Source organism: Gorilla gorilla, chromosome 5, assembly GCF_029281585.2.
Source record: "Gorilla gorilla gorilla isolate KB3781 chromosome 5, NHGRI_mGorGor1-v2.1_pri, whole genome shotgun sequence".
Taxonomy (NCBI): Eukaryota; Metazoa; Chordata; class Mammalia; order Primates; family Hominidae; genus Gorilla; species Gorilla gorilla.
The window spans coordinates 70,933,531-70,948,389 of NC_073229.2; the positions used below are offsets into that span (position 1 = coordinate 70,933,531).

At 42.1% G+C, this 14,859-nt stretch overlaps 1 non-coding gene across 1 annotated transcript; it reads right to left on the reverse strand.

Annotated features, from left to right (window-relative positions):
* Nucleotides 1–4,849: 4,849 nt before the first annotated feature.
* LOC115935094 (U6 spliceosomal RNA) lies at nt 4,850–4,953 on the reverse strand. Its single transcript, XR_004070805.1, has one exon. It is a non-coding gene; the product is annotated as a U6 spliceosomal RNA (small nuclear RNA).
* Between the last annotated feature and the right edge of the window lie 9,906 nt (nt 4,954–14,859).

The following is a 14,859-nucleotide window of genomic DNA, read 5'->3' on the forward strand; positions in this document are numbered from 1 at the left end:
GTCACTTAACTAGCCTGATTCTTCCCAGAATGCCAGCAATGTGATGAATATTCTATGATGTGTCTCTGAACTTCCTCCTCCCTTTATGTTATGAGGACATTTGAACTAAAATGGACATTGAAAAGAACCTCATAAGGAAGTACAGATGTTTTTCTTCTTGTGATGTTACAGGTTGGGCCCCACCCAGGCAGACGATTCACAGTAGGTCCTAATTCTCCCACTATTTACCCGGCAGGTAATAGTTCTCTCTCGTGTGTGCAAGAGAGAGAATACAGACAGACAGAGATAGAGAGATATTATGGTGAGGAAATTTACTGGAATAGACAGTGGATAGCCAACATCCTCTATACCAGAAATACTGAAATGCTATCTTAACCCTAGCAATAATGTCCCACTAATTCTAAGTGTTCTGATCCCCTAAAAATATACAATTCTTGGCCGGGCGTGGTGGCTCACGCCTGTAATCCTAGCACTTTGGGAGGCCGATGTGGGCGGATCACAAGGTTAGGAGTTCAAAACCAGCCTGGCCAAGATGGTGAAACCCCGTCTCTACTAGAAATACAAAAATTAGCCGGGTGTGGTGGCGAGCACCTGTAATCCCAGCTATTTGGGAGACTGAGGCAGAGAATTGCTTGAACCCGGGAAGCAGAGTTTGCGTGAGCTGAGATTGCGTCACTGCACTCAAGCCTGGGTGACAGAGCGAGGCTCCATCTCAAAAAAACAAAAACAAAACAAAACAAAACAACAAAAAAACGAACAAACAAAAACCAATTATTTCTTCTAGAGATACCCTCAGTGCTATTCTTCCTTTTACAGACATCCGCAGTACAGCCTAAAGCAGTTCAGTTCATATGTTTTGTTCTAGGTAGTCTGCCAGGCCTTGGCAACACAAGAGAGAATGAAAGCCATTAAGAAGTTCATTCTAGTAGAAAAGATGATTAAAGCTACTAAATAAGGCCGATTTAATTTGATATGTAGAATAAAAGTAATATAAATGAGAAGGCTATTAAGCTGGAGGGAGGAGAACCAAAGGAAACCCACTAAAATAATGCTCGATGAGCCTTTTGAAGGACAAATAGATATTTATCAAGGCGTGAAGGACTGGAAGAGGGTGTTTCGGGGAGTGACAATATCCTGGACAACATGACGAGGGATCAGTACCTGTCAGGAAGGTCCAGACTTTCAAGGATGAGGCTTAGGAGGCAGAGATGAGAAGGCTAGAAGGCAAAAGGCTTGGAAAGCCTCATAGTTGCATTCGGCAGCCCCTAATAGATTTCTCATTCGTCTTTCAGTTCATGAACAAATTCCTTTCCTGCCTGAAGTTTAAGACCCTGCTTCATCTTTTTTTTTTTTTTGAAACGGAGTTTTGCTCTTGTTGCCCAGGCTGGAGTGTAATTGCACTATCTCGGCTCACCACAACCTCTGCCTCCCGAGTTCAGGTGATTCTCCTGCCTCAGCCTCCTGAGTAGCTGGGATTACAGGCGCACACCACCACGCTCGGCTAATTTTGTATTTTTAGTAGAGATGGGGTTTCTCCATGTTGGTCAGGCTAGTCTTGAATTCCCGAACTCAGGTGATCCACCCGCCTCGGCCTCCCAAAGTGCTGGGATTACAGGCGTTAGCCACCACGCCTGGCCAACCCTGCTTGATCTTATTGTACTTTATCTGGCCAGTCTTGGTCTCCTCTCTGTAATCCCTTTGTTGGTCAGGAGGACATTTCTCCATCCATCAGATACATTGTATCAGGACAAAGCCTAAAATTATGCCAGCTGGTGAAAGAGGATGTCTACAGGGTCTAGCTCCAGAATCACAAAGCGGAGTAAAGAGTGGATTTAGTGTCGACAGGCAATAAGTCAATCACTGGCACACCTGTCATGCTTATTCACTTACTTAGGTCTATTCTCTAGTGTATTTTTCACATCCATATATCTGAACCCTGTCTACCCTTCAGGATCCCCAAAATGCCACCTCCTTATGAGAGCTTCCCACACTATTCAAGAACACATGATTCCTCATTTCTGTGATGCTCTTTTGTTTCTTCTTTGAAACAAGGTCTCACTCTGTCACCCAGGCTGGAGTGCAGTGGTGTGATTATGGCTCACTATGGTCTCGCTTTCCTGGGCTCAAGTGATCCTCCTGCCTCAGCATCCCAAGTAGCTGGGGCTACAGGTGCTCACCACCACGTCCTGCTAATTTTTGTATTTTTTGTAAAGATGGGACTTCACCATGTTGTCTAGGCTGGTCTTGAATTCCTGGGCTCAAGAAATCGCCTGCCTTGGCCTCCCAAAGTGCCGGAACTACAGGTATAAGCCACGGTGCCTGGCCATGTTGAACTCTTAACTGTGAATTATATGCTGTCTTGTATCACTTGGATCTAACAGTGTTTTTAAATTACAAAATAAATTCATGATTTTTAAAAAAGTCATATTCTCATCTCCCATAGGTTTCCACTGTTAACATGTCAGGCGTGTCCTTTCAAACTTTTGTTTTCCCATATCTTTTTGTTCCCATATAGAACAAAAAGATATTATTTTTATTTGCAATCCTATTTTACGTGCTATTGCCTTTAGTTGTTTTGTTTTGTTTGTTTGGTTGATTGGTTTTGTTTTGCTTTTTTTGGAGATAGGGTTTCCCTGTGTGGTCCAGGGTAGACTCAAACTCCTAGGTTCAAGTCATTCTCCCCACTGAGCCTCCCAAGCAGCTGGGACTCCAGGTGCCCGCCACCACATCAGGCTATTGCTTTTCATCGTTGATGAGTGTTGGTTCTGGCTCCCCAGTGAGGCTGCTAGTTCTTTCACGGCCAAGTTGGGATCTTCTACTTTCCCTCTCCTCATAGAAAGACTTGCTGAGTTTCCAGCTGCAGCATCACAGCCATCCTTGTCCCAAGCACCAACCCTACTCGGACACAGGAGGGCGCTGAGAAGCTCTGCCTCCACACTCTGATAGAGGTGTGACATGATGTCCAGACTAGTAAGGGTATTTTTGCTTTCTTAAGGCCAAGGTCCCAACTTATTACCCAAATTCTCCTAATTGTTTTTGTTTTGTTTTGTTTTTTGACACAGGGTATTGCTCTGTCGCCCAGACTGGAGTGCAGTGGCGCAATCTCAGCTCACTGCAGCCTCCTCCTCCCAGGCTCAACCTATCCTCCCACCTCAGCCTCCCAAGTAGCTGGGACCACAGGCACATGCTACCACACTCAGCTAATTTTAAAAACTTTTTGTAGAGACAGGGTCTCACTGTGTTGCCAGGCTGGGCTCGAACTCCTGGGATCCAGTGATCCACTGCCTCAGCCTCCCAAAGTGCTGAGATTATAGGCGTGAGCCACCTTGCCTGGCCAAACTCTCCTAATTGGATCTCTGTCATTGTTATTAATAACAATAATCATAGTAGCTTCCCTTGACTGCACACTTACAATGAATCAGGCGCCATGCTTAATCACCTGTCTGTATTATCACCCTTGATCCATACAGCATCCCTATCAGATAGGTACTATTTTTATTATGCTTCCTTTGTGGAGAAGGAGATCAAGGCTCAGACAAATAGCTTTACACAGAAATGTAAGTAGCAGAGCTGGGGTAGAACTCAGAGACATGCCTGTTGACCACGGTACTGCATGAAGAGCCCTATGTGTTCGGCATCTGGAGTCTTTGTCTCCACTCCTATAAAATCTGAGTTCTACGTCACTCTTTCCACCCTGTGCCTCCTCCCCTAGAGACAGGAATCCTGCCTTAAGCCAGGTGGCTAGAGGCCCTATTACTTGGTAACTGACCTCAACCACTAATGATTGGATTTCTCAGTATCTCTACTCTTGCATTCCCTGACACTCTGAGGCCTGCCTATTGAGATCATTCTGGTTTTTTTTTCATCAATAGTGATGCTTTAGGCATTTTAAGCAGGATAATTATTTGGGTCAGACTGTCCCATGCACAGAATTCCCAGACGCAAGATGCCAGCAACATCCCAGTCACAATATCAACCATAACCCACACCTTCATATTTCTACATGTTCGGGAACCAGGGAGGGAGCAGTATTGTGCTGCCTTTGGTTTGGGGTGACCATGCCAGACTCTCAGGGCTGACAAGTTTGCCTAGACTATTGCCTGCGGTTTCCAATTCACAGCCTACAAGATACCTTGTTCTACCTAATGGATGAACTTCTACACTTACAGTTCTATCCTTCTAGTATCTACCCTATCTAGTTTCAGCCATTTGCCCAGTCCTTCTACTGTGGACTTTTTTTTTTTTTTTTTTTTCAAGACAGAGTCTTGCTCTGTCACTCAGGCTGGAGTGCAGTGGCGCAATCTCGGCTCACTGCAACCTCCGTCTCCTGGGTTCAAGCGATTCTTGTGCCTCAGCCTCCTGAGTAGCTGGGGCTACAGGCGCACGCCACCACGCCCAGCTAATTTTTGTATGTTTAGTAGAGATGGGGATTCGTCATGTTGTCCAGGCTGGTCTCGAACTCCTGACCTCAGGTGATCCACCCACCTCAGCCTCCCAAAGTGCTGGGATTACAAGCGTGAGCCACTGTGCCTAGCCGTTCTATTGTGGACTTTTATTTATTATTTATTGTGTATCCGGCATTTTCCCAAACATTTAGTTCTCACAGCCACTTCATGAAATTAATATAAATTTTTAGTTGTTGTACATATTTGTTGGGTACATATGATATTTTGGCTACATGCATAGAATGTGTAATGATCAAGTCAGAGAATTTGGGGCGTCCCTCACCTTGAGTATTTACTGTTTCACATGTTGGGAGTATTTCAAGTCCTCTCTTCTAGCTATTTTGCAACATACAATACATTGTTATTAACTGTAGTCATCATACTCTGCTACTGAATATATTAAGAAATATATGGAATGCTTCACTGACTCGCATGCCATCCTTGTACAGAAGCCATGCTAACCTTCTCCATATGATTCCAATTTTAGCGTATGTGCTAAAGGGAGTACTGGTATTATTAAGCTATATAAGTATGAAATTAGTATAAGGAAACCGAGGCACAGAGAGGTAAAGTAGCTTGATGTTTACAAGGTGGTGTAACCAAACTTTTGGCATCAGCAAATTGACATAGGTCAAAGGAAAAATATGAACTGGAGAAGAATGATGTTAAAAGTCATTTCCTTCGTGGGAGAGTATGTCTATCTAACATTCTGATCCCTTCTGGTATCAACATTCCCCTGCCTCCTTACCTCACCATTTTTTAGGAAATTGCCTTTCCCCCAAGGCTGTCCATTAGAACGTTCTGTCCCTTCTGACATAGAGCCTGACCTATTCAGTCTTTCCCTGGAATTTTCCAAATTAGAGGTGGAGGAATTGCTCTTTCATCTCAGATGCCAAATTGTAAGCCTGACCTCAGTCTTGCTGATGGTCATCTCTGCTGCACATGGCAGAATCTGAGAGAATGGCAACAAGAGATGAGCGATGGAAAAAGGAAGGAAGGAGGGAGCACTGAACATAGCCAAGCCCGAGGCCAGCTCCAATCCTCTCTGTTCCAGTTATGTGACCCAACAAATATCTTTTATGCTTTCATTCCTTGGAATTGGGTATCTCCAACTTACCCCTATGAGAGATCTACTAACACACTTCCCACCCTCCTAATCTAGGTAAGCCTGCATCTCGCCCAGATTTCAAAGTAAAACACTCTCCTTTTCATTGATACTTCAATGAAAGTGAAGTGGGCATCAAAAGTGACTTCTCTGACACTGCTTAAAATTGGAAAATTTTCTGTCGTGTCTCACTGGAATCAATGTGCAGGACACAGGGAATAGTCATTGTAGGCCTCAGTTTACACCTACCCAGCATGCGCAGTTGCTAAAGCAGGTAATCAAATCACTTTTCTGTGTTGTGTAAAACTGAACTTTGAATTTTTCCTTTAGGGTTTCTCAATTTGGAAGCCATTCGTGGCTCTCATGTGGAGTTTCTACAAGTTCTGTATAATTTACTTCAGTGCTCAAGACCAAATTGCATCATCTTAAATTGGATTCGGAGCTGTATCTGTTCTGAGAAACAAGAAGTGTTCTCTTTCTAAATCTCTGGGCAGACAAGACAAGCCTGGATGACTGTTAAAATCCCTAGATGATTGTGGGAATGTTCCTGGATGTCATGGTCCTCTTTGGAAAATATTGTGAAACTTTAAAATACGTAATTATAAGACTTGAAAACTGTTTTACCAATAGAAACTATGACTAACATATGTATATGCAATATCAGAATCATGAACCATGAACCCAAGAGTCAACCCCAAAAAAGGAAAACATAAAAAACAAGCTCCCAAATTCACAGCGGTAGATTATTTCCAATTTCTTGTAAATACTTGGCTGTCCTTTTGTTTTGTGCTAAAAGGCAAAAAATGGGGTGTCCTATAAGTTAATAAAAATGCAGCTAAAAGCAGAATTGATTCCATTTCTTAAATAATTTTACAAACTGGGAAATCAACAACAACTTTTTAAAACTTAAAAACCATGACCAAAGAAAGCTGGAATGTGATCCTACCATTTCCATGAGGCAGTAAGCTACCCCACCCTGGCTATTTTTCATACAAATATTATTTATGCTAAAATATAATGGGTTGAGCTGGGCGCAGTGGCTCACACCTATAATCCCAGCACTTTGGGAGGCCAAGGTGGGTGGATCACCTGAGGTTGGCAGTTCGAGACCAGCCTGACCAACATGGAGAAACCCCATCTCTACTAAAAATACAAAATTAGCTGAGCATGGTGGCACGTGCCTGTAATATCAGCTACTCGGGAAGCTGAGGCAGGAGAATCGCTTAAGCCCAGGCGGCGGAGTTTGCAGTGAGCCGAGATTGCGCCATTGCACTCCAGCCTGTGCAATAAGAGTGAAACTCCATCTCAAAAAACAAAACAAAACAAAACAAAACAAAAGCAATATATATACATATATGCATATATATATATAATGGGTTGTTACTCTTACTTCAGGTAAATTAATATTTCAAATTATTTTTTTCTAATTTCTAACATGCTAAACATAGAGATAGCCATATAAGTAAAAGCCTTTTGAGGTCCACATGAATTTTTAATAGTAAAAACTGGTCCTGAGACCAAAAAAGGAAAAGTTTGAGAACTGGTGCTATAAAGTACTAAGTACTAAATTTTTTTTTTTTTAGACAGAATCTCACTCTGTTGCCGAGGCTGGAGTGCAGTGGTGCGATCTTGGCTCACTGCAACCTCTACCTCCTGGGTTCAAACAATTCTCCTGCCTCAGCCTCCCAAGTAGCTGGGATTACAGGCAACTGCCACCATGTCCAGCTAATTTTTTTTTAATTTTTAGTAGAGATGAGGTTTCACCATGTTGGCCAGGCTGGTTTCAAACTCCTGACCTCAAATGATCAGGTCACCCTTGTCGGCCACCCAAAGTGCCAGGATTACAGACGTGAGCCACTGCACCCAGCTCTAAGTACTAAAATATTAAGCCCTGATCATCAAAGGAGAGGGCTGTTTCTGATGATATTCAGTGCTCTGAGTGCAAACTGCCCCATCTCCTGCCTTCCATGGGCTCCTATCTCCGGACTAGAAAGACACAAGAATCAAAGGGAGGAAGACAAGGAAATAGAGATGTTTTCAGTGAAACTGCACACTATCAATACCTATATGACAAAACTTCTATCAATGGGAGGGAGGCCCTGCCCACAGCAAGGCTTTGGGACACCCAAGACTGATTCCAATAGACATAGCACCCCATCATTCCCATAGTCCAAGCTCCTACCTATCATCAGTGGAGGTGCCCAGCACAGCCCATAGGAGATGGCATCACCAAGGGCAACCGAGGTATCTCCTTTGGCAGGCCATTGAGACCTTAGCAACCAACATCACCAAAGAGGGCTACAACAGTAGAAGAAAAGGGTGGATGCTATGTGGTAACTGAGAAGGCTCATTGACGAGCACATAGGAGATATCCACTGAAGACAAAATTTAAAATACATGGAACAGAGATGAGGTCCTGAAGGTAGATCCTAGAGCCAGCAAAATACAGTCTAAAACTCCTAATGTCACCCCAATTTAAACTCTGAAGCCTGGTTAAATTACAGGTTAGGTGTTTACAATTAAAGAATACTAAGAAAAATGCTTTAAAAATGGCATATTGGCCGGGCATGGTGGCTCATGCCTATAATCTCAGCACTTTGGGAGGCCAACGTGGGCAGATCACTTGAGGTCAGGAGTTCGAGACCAGCCTGGCCAACACAGCAAAACCCTGTCTCTACTAAAAATACAAAATTAGCTGGGTGTGGTGACATGCACCTGTAATCCCAGCTACTTGGGAAGCCTAGGGAAGAGAATTGCTTGAACCCAGGAGGCAGAGGTTGCAGTGAACCGAGATCACACCACTGCACTCCAGCCTGGGCAACAGAGTAAGACTCCATCTAAAAAAAAACAAAAACAAAAGTATCTTGTTATTTGCATGATGGGATTACAGATAAAAATGTTTATTTCCTTTTTTATATTTCTCTGTAATTTTCTAAATTTTCTATAAGAAGCATGCACCCTTTTTAATAATGTGATACTTTTTAAAAAATCAATGGTACAAAGTAAAAATATGTACTACTTATATGGTACCTTATAGCAGCAGTGCTTAATTTTTTTGGTCTCAAGATCAGTTTACACTCTTAAAAGGCTTTGAGAGCCTCAAAGAACTTTGCCTATGTGGTTATATCTGACAATATGTACCATATCAAAAATTAGAATTAAAAAAAGTTTTAGGCCGGGTGCAGTGGCTCACGCCTGTAATCCCAGCACTCTGGGAGGCAGAGATGGGTGGATCACCTAAGGAAAGGAGTTCAAGACCAGCCTGACTGACATGGTGAAACCCTGTCTCTACTAAAAATACAAAAATTAGCCAGGCGTGGGTGGTGTACGCCTGTAATTCCAGCTACTTCGGAGGCTGAGGCAGAGAATTGCTTGAACCCTGGGAGGTAGAGTTTGCAGTGAGCTGAGATTGCACCACTGCACTCCAGCCTGGGTGACAGAGTGAGACTCTGTCTCAAAAAAAAAAAAAAAAAAAAAAAAAAAGAAAAGAAAAGAAAAGAAAAAAGAAAAGAAAAAATTTTAACAGATTTTAGATTATTAATTAATTAAAACAATAGTAACAACACATTACATTTTAACATAGATAACATTTTTCTGGAAAATATTTTATCTCCAAAAGAATTAATGAGAAGAGTAACAATGTTTAACATATTTGCAAAATCTCTTGAATGTCTGACCTATTAGAAGACAGTTGGATATCTTCCATCTCCTTCTGCATTCAATCTGTTACAAATATCACATGTCCCATAGCTTCTGGAAACTCCATTGCATACTTGTGAAGAAAGGCAAATAGGCCAGGTGTGGTGGCTCACACCTATAATCCCAGCACTTCAGGAGGCTGAGGCAGGAAGATCACTTGAGTCCAGCAGTTGAGACCAGACTGGGCAACATAGCAAGACCCCATCTCTATAAAAACTACAAAAAGTTAGCTGGGTGTGGTGGCACGTGCCTGTGGTACCAGCTACTTGGGAGGCTGAGGTGGGAGGATCACATGAGCCTAGGAGGTTGGGGCTGCAAGGAGCCATGATCATGCTATTGCACACCGGTTTAGGCAACAGAGTGAGACTCTGTCTCAAAAAATAATAATAATAAAATAAAAAGAAAGGAAAATAACATCTTAATATGATCATAAAAGTAGTTTTGATCTTGTGGCCAGGTGCAGTGGCTTACACCTGTAATCCCAGCACTTGAAGGCCCAGGCAGGATTGCTTGAGCCCAGGAGTTCAAGACCAGCCTAGGCAACATGACAAGACCCTGTCTCTGCAAAACATACAAAAGTTAGCCGAGTCTGGTGGTGCACACCTGTAGTCCCAGCTACTTAGGAGGCTGAGATGGGAGAATCACCTGAGCCTGGGAAAGTCAAGGCTGCAGTGAGTTGTGATCACACCACTGTACTCCAGCTGGGGTGACAGAGAGAGACCCTGTCTCCAAAAAGAAAAAAAAAAATAGCCAGGCATGGTGGCTCATGCCTGTAATCCCAGCACTTTAGGAGGCCAAGACGGGTGGATCACTTGAGGTCAGGAGTTCAAGACCAGCCTGGCCAACATGGTGAAACCCCGACTCTACTAAAAATACAAAAAATTAGCCAGGCATGGTGGCGCATGCCTGTAACCTCAGCTACTTGGGAGGCTGAGGCAGGAGAATCCCTTGAACCCGGGAGGTGGAGGTTGCTGTGAGCCGAGATTGCGCCACTGCACTCCAGCCTGGGCGACAGAGCGAGATTCCATCTTAAAAAAAAAAAAAAAAAAAGTTTTGATCTCGGAAACCTCCTGCAAGGGTCTGGGGAGCCCCAAGACTCCCTGGACCACACCACTGCTTTATGCTTTACAAAATACAAATACATTCACAAATTTCATTCAACGCTCCCAAAAATATTTTAGTTGGGCATGTTTTGAAACAGATGAAGAACCTGAGATTTAGAAAGATTAACCAGTTCATCCAGATCACATGCTCAGATTTCTGTGTTTATACTCTGAATCTAGGACTGGATTCCAGATAACTACGACATCTCCCCTGTAAAAGCTTTTTGATCACTCACCTTTACCTAGATAAGCAACTGCCTGGGACACTCAAAGAATTTTTACACAATGATTAGAATAGCTAATATTTTAACTCTAGAATGTGGTAGAAAAATAGAGATCCAAAGAAGTTACATAAAACAGAGCATGACAACAGAAAAAAAGCACAAGTCTTGGGAGGCAGTAGCCCTGAAGTCTGGATGCCAGTCCCTCACTTGCTGTGTGACTTGAGACAGGTGGCTTTACCTCTCTGGGCACTAGGATTGCTTAATCTGAAAAATGAGCTGATGATCTCTTACCAGCCTGAAGGCATGGGCTGGATCGGATGATTGCCCAAGATCCCTCCTAGTGGAAGGGCTGTCATTTACGAAAAAATCCCAGTCATTTAGAAGGCTAGGAATATAATTCAACTGAGATGGACTCTCCTCTTGAAAGTGTAGTCCCTATGATTTTGCCATTTTCTCTAATGTAATATTTGGAATTTAGGATTTATTGAAAGAAATTTTAGTCACCTTTTCTTTAACTCCTTCAAATTTTGTCCAGAAAACTCAGGCTTGAGAATAATTTCAGCCTTGAAATCACTTGAAAAACTGGTATGTAGGAATCCAGTGCAATTCAACACATCCCACAAGTGTACTGAGTGTTTACTGTTGTGTAGCAGATGTCATGCACACTTCATTTTCTTTCCTTCTCTTTCTTTCCTTCTTTCTTTCTTTCTTTTCTTTTTTTTTTTTTTTCTGGAGCCTCGCTCTGTTGCCCAGACAAATACACTGGCGTGATCTTGGCTCACTGCAACCTCCGTCTCCTGGGTTCAAGCAATTCTCCTACCTCAGCCTCATGAGTAGCTGGGATTACAGGCGCATGACACCACACCCAGATAATTTTTGTATTTTTAGTAGAGACGGGGTTTCGCCATGTTGGCCAGGCTGGTCTCAAACTCCTGACCTCAGATGATGCACCCACCTCGGCCTCCCAAAGTGTTAGGATTACAGTCATGAGCCACTGCGTCCAGCCACTTGATTTTATTTCTAAGCTTTTTCTTCATTTTTTTATTATGGTAAAATATACACAACATAAAATTTACTCTTTTAAACGTTTCTAAGTGGCAGTTCAGTGGCGGTAATTACACTCACATTGATGTACAACCATCATCACCATCCATCTCCAGAACTTTTTTATCAGCCCAAACTGAAACTCTGTACGCATTAATAATAACTCTCAATCTCTCACTTCCCCCTTGTCCCCAGCCCCTGGGAACCACTATTCTACTTGCTGTCTCTATGAATTTGCCTATTCTAGGTATCTCGTATAAGTGGATTATATAATATGTGATCTTTTGCGTCTGGCTTATTTCACTGAGCAGAATATATTTAAAGCTCACCCATGTTGTAGCATGTATCAGTACTTCATTCTTTTTTTTTAAGTGGCAAAATAAAAATCACATAAAACTTACTATGTTAAACATTTTTAAGTTCGGTAACAATGAGCACATTCACACTGCTGTGCAACTATCAACACCGTCTATCTCCAGAACTCTTTTCATCTGTAAAACTGAAATTCTGTCCACTAAATATTAACTCCCCTTTCCTCCCAGCCCCTGACAACCATCATTCTACTTTATGTCTGTAGGTACCTCATATAATCGGAATCATATAGTATTTGTGTTTTTGTGACTGGCTTATTTCACTTAACATAATGCCCTTGAGGTCCATCCATGCTTGTAGCATGTATCGGAATTTTCTTCCTTATTAAGGTCGAATAACATCCCGTTGTAGGTATATACCACACTTAGTTTATCCAGTCACCCATGGATGAACATTTGGGTTGTTTGTACTGCATTTCATTTTTTTAAGCCTTCATTTGCAGATTAGAGCAACTCCTGAAAACTGTTGGAAGTACAATCTAGTACTAACATAATGTGCTGTACAGAGGTAAAGGAAGTACAATCTAGTACTAATATAATGTGCTGTACACAGGTAAAGAAAAAAACAAAATAGAGTTAATGGCAGTAGGCATGAATCAGAGAAGTATGCACTGAGTTATTTCAAGTTTGAAAAGGAAATTCCAGCGTTAAAAAAAAAATGAAGCCAGATTTTTGTCTGTTGTTTTTCTCTCTAAAGGGATGTTACTAAATTGTAAGTTTCATAAGGTCAGAGACTGTACAACTTTTAACTGCGCATTCCATATTACACCTTGCAAAGTTCCTGGAAAACACCATTAACTTATCTATAAATACACCAGCATAGCGTACAATTAAGAAATATCTTCATCTAAATTACCACATTTGATTTTACGACAACCTGACAAAATGGGCAGGGCAAGTATTTGTGCAATCTTATGGACAAAGAAGCTGAGGATCTCAGCCATTAGCTCATTTCCAGGCAATGTGAGAGCAGGGACACCAACAGAAGTTTGTAATGCCATTCCCAGCTCTGTCCCTCTGTTTTCCCATCTCTCAGCAGTGGTGAATGAGCATGTGAAGTCACTTCCTAAGTATAATTTCATTTTAAGACACAGAAATATAAGCTAGACAACATCTTAAGGTCCTTCTGATCATGAAATTTTTTTGTGTGTGTGACAGAGTCTCACTCTGTTACCCAGGCTGGAGTGTAGTGGTGTGATCTCGGCTCACTGCAACCACTGCCTCCTGGGTTCAAGCGATTCTCCTGCCTCAGCCTCCTGAGTAGCTGGGATTACAGGCATGTGCCACCACGCCCAGCTAATTTTTGTATTTTCAGTAGAGATGGTGTTTCATCATTGTTGGCCAGGCTGGTCTTGAACTCCCGACCTCAAGTGATCCACCCACCTTGGCCTCCCAAAGTGCTGGAATTACAGAGGTGAGCCTCTGCACGCAGTGATCATACAATTTTATGTGACAGTTTCCTTGAGAGCAAATACTTATTTTTGAATATGAAGGTATGTCTATGTGAGATCAGGCCTACTAACATATATTTAGAAAATAATAAAGTGACCTCAACTTCTGTGAAAGACCCTGCAAAATGAGAGAAAACCAACAAAAAGGGACAAGGAAAGGAGGGGGTTATATAGGTTTGATAGGAAGAACATTGATTGCTCTTTGATTCTTGTGCTTAGTTTAGAAAAGGTAGGTATTAAATTGATTATAGGAACGATGATTGGTTCAAGCAGGATTACCTAGAACAAAATTACGAGTGCTCCTTGAGTGCTCCAGCCTTCTTGGGTTTCCTCTCTGCAGATCCTTGGAAGGCACCTTTCTCAGCTCTACCCAGGGGCTCTATAGTTTCAAGCTGCCCAGCATGCCCAGCCCTCTGATGCACCATCTGAGCCCTCTTCCCAGATAAAGCCCCACCCTCTGTTTCCTCATGAAAACTTGCCTACTTAGAACTTCTGGTTAAAAATGACAGATTGTTCACACACCTTTATTTCCCCTCCTTCCCAAAACCCTGCTAGAGTAACTGTAAAACAGTGTAAAATAGTGTTAGGCATCACACTGATCAGGCAAAAGTTAGAGGTACTCCCCCTAAGAACTGGAACAAGATAAGGATGCCCACTGTCACCATTCCTATTCAACATAGTACTTGAAGTCCTAGCCAGAGCAGTCAGGCAAGAGAAAAAAATAAAAGGAATCCACATTGGAAAAGAGGAAGTCAAACTATCTCTCTCCACTGGTTATATAATTTGATACCCAGAAAGCCCTAAAGACTCCGCCAAAAGACTCCTAGACATGAAAAACAACTTTAGTAAAGCCTCAGAATACAAAATTAACATACAAAAATCAGCAGCATTTCTATACACCAATAACATTCAAGCTGAGAACCAAATCAAGAAAGCAATCCCTTTTACAATAGCAACAATAAAATAAAATAAAATAAAATAAAATAAAATAAAATAAACACTTCAGGATACATCTAACCAAGGAGGTGAAAGATCTCTACAAGAACTAGAAAACATTGCTGAAAGAAATCAGAGACAACACAAATGAATGGAAAAACCATTCCATGTTCATGGATTGGAAGAATCAATATTGTTAAAATGTCCATATCCCCAAAGCAATCTACAGATTCAACATTATTCCAATCACATTACCAACATAAGTTTTTTTGAGACAGACTTGCTCTGTTGCCCAGACCAGAGTGCAGTAGCGTGATCATAACTCACTGCAGCCTCGACCTCCCTTGCTCAAGCAATCTTCTCTCCTCAGCCTCCTGAGTAGCTAGGACTAAGGTGCATGCCACCGCACCCAACTAATTTAACAATTTTTTTTTTTTTGAGATGGAGTCTTGGTTTGTTGCCCAGGCTGGAGTGCAATGGC